The following is a 2,693-nucleotide window of genomic DNA, read 5'->3' as shown; positions in this document are numbered from 1 at the left end:
CTTGTTCGGAACACACTCAGCCCGTTTTGCAACCAATTCATCATCAACTTTCTGGGCTTCACGAATTTGATGAATCAATAATGGTTTGGCTTTTAATTCAGCTACTAACACATTGTCGGGTAGAACAGACAAGTGCACATTCATCGCTCGTAAAGCAAACAGCGATTTCCGGCTTAAGGCGTCCGCAACCACATTAGCCTTTTCCGGGTGGTAATCAATGGCAAGCTCGTAATCTTTCAACAACTCAAGCCAACGTCTTTGTCGCAGATTTAGGTCTCTTTGAGTCATCAAATATTTGAGACTTTTGTGATCCGAAAATACATGGCACTTTTCGCCAAACAAATAATGTCGCCATATTTTCAAAGCAAATACGATGGCGGCTAGCTTGAGATCATGGGTGGGATAATTTCTCTCGTGTGGCTTCAATTGTCTCGACGCATAGGCCACAACTCGACCTTCTTGCATCAATACGCAACCCAACCCGAGTAGGGATGCGTCACTATAAATGACAAACTCTTTGCCTGATTCGGGTTGCACTAAATTAGAGCTTCAGTCAAATGAGTTTTCAGTTGATCGAAGCCTTCTGACATTTCTCCGTCCATTCGAACTTAGCATCCTTTTGAAGTAGCTTCGTCATTGGTGTGGCTATCATCGAGAACTTTGACAAATCGTCGGTAATAACCGGCGAGTCCCAAAAGCTCTGAACCTCAGTAATATTTCTCGGAGGTTTCCAGTTAAGTATGGCTGAGATTTTGTTCGGGTCAACTCGAATACCCGATGCGGATACCACATGACCCAAGAAGCTAACCTCTCTTAACCAGAACTCACACTTACTGAACTTAGCATATAACTTCTTATCCCGCAAAACTTGCAACATTAATCTCAAGTGTTCAGCATGTTCGATCTCATCTCTTGAATAGACCAAGATGTCATCAATGAACACAACTACGAACCGATCCAAATATGGTCTGAAGATCCGATTCATCAAATCCATAAATACTGCAGGGGCATTAGTGAGCCCAAACGGCATCACTAAGAACTCGTAGTGACCGTACCTCGTTCTGAAAGTAGTTTTAGGTATGTCCGAATCTCGAATTCGCAACTGATAATAGCCCGATCTCAAATCTATTTTTGAGAACACTGAGGCTCCCTTCAGTTGGTCGAACAATCATCGATGCGCGGCAACGGATATTTGTTCTTTATCGTCACTTTATTCAGTTGACGATAGTCAATGCACAACCTCATGGTTCCGTCCTTTTCACGAACAATACTGGTGCACCCCAAGGTGAGAAACTTGGTCGAGCGAAACCTTTATCCGTCAATTCTTGCAACTGAGCTTTCAACTCTTTTAACTCGGTTAGTGCCATACGATACGGAGCTATCGAAATTGGCGTAGTTCCAGGTACAAGCTCAATACCAACTCTATCTCCCGAACAGGTGGCAAACCCGGTAACTCTTCAGGAAAAACATCCGGGTATTCACAAACCACCGGCACAGATTCGGGTTTCTTTTCTAACTCTTTGTCATCAAGTACATACGCAAGGTATGCTTCGCACCCTTTTCTCACATATTTCTGGGCCAACATTACTGATATTACAGCTGGCAACCCCCTTAAGTCCACAGACTCAACTCGGATTATCTCGTTATTTGCGCACCTCAAATCAATAGTCTTGCTTTTGTAATTCACAACCGCATCATGCGCGGTCAACCAATCCAAACCAAGAATAACATCAAATTTGTCAAACGGCAAAAGCATCAAATTGGCCGAAAAACAGGATTCTCGGATTATTAGAGGGCATCTCTTACACACTTTATCAACAAATACGCATTGACCCAAAGGGTTTGACACTCGAATTACGAACTCAGTAGACTCAACAGGTAGAGTCTTACTGGATGCTAAGGTTTCGCATACATATGAATGAGTAGAGCCAGGGTCAATCAATGCAATCACATTAGTATCAAAGAGAGTGAAGGTACCAGTGATGACGTCAGGGGAGGATGCCTCCTCTCGTGCGCGGATGGCATAAGCTCTAGCAGGAGTACGGTTCTCGGCTTGAACAGCCGTATCAGAGGCCCCTCTCTGACTACCACCCCTACCTCCCAAATTCTCGGTGGTCTACCTCTAGTTGTCACTCCACTAGGTCTTGCACCTTGAATCTTATTCTTCTCTTCAAGCTCCGTGCAATCTCTAATGAAGTGGTCCTTCGAACCGCATCCATAACAGGCCCTGTTAGTAGACTTACCCCAACATTCACCTAGGTGTCGTCTTCCGCATTGGGGACATTCAGGTTTCTCTAGACGATTATTGCCCACACTAGCTACTGAAGTAGCTCGGGAGCCCGTCGATGGTTTTGCTCTGATGGAAATTCCCGCAGTCGTCCTCGACTTATTAGTGTCCTCCTTGAACTTCTTTACAGCTGAGAACGGAGCTTTACCCGTCGATCTTTTACGATAGTCTCTAGCTTCAAATTCAGCTTCTTCTTCTCCTTTCCAAGTTCTTCCGCCTTGCAGGCTTGTTCGACTAGTGTTACGAATTCTTTTATTTCCAAAATACCCATTAGTAGCTTTAAATCTTCATTCAATCCTTCTTCGAATCTTTTGCACATAGCAACCTCATCAGCTACACACTCCGGGCATACCTACTGAGTCTCACGAATTCATGTTCGTATCAGATACTGTCTACCTGCTTGATC

This window comes from Gossypium hirsutum, chromosome D07 (genome assembly GCF_007990345.1).
Source record: "Gossypium hirsutum isolate 1008001.06 chromosome D07, Gossypium_hirsutum_v2.1, whole genome shotgun sequence".
Taxonomy (NCBI): domain Eukaryota; kingdom Viridiplantae; phylum Streptophyta; class Magnoliopsida; order Malvales; family Malvaceae; genus Gossypium; species Gossypium hirsutum.
The sequence above is the reverse complement of the archived record's forward strand: the minus strand, read 5'-3'. Positions refer to the sequence as shown.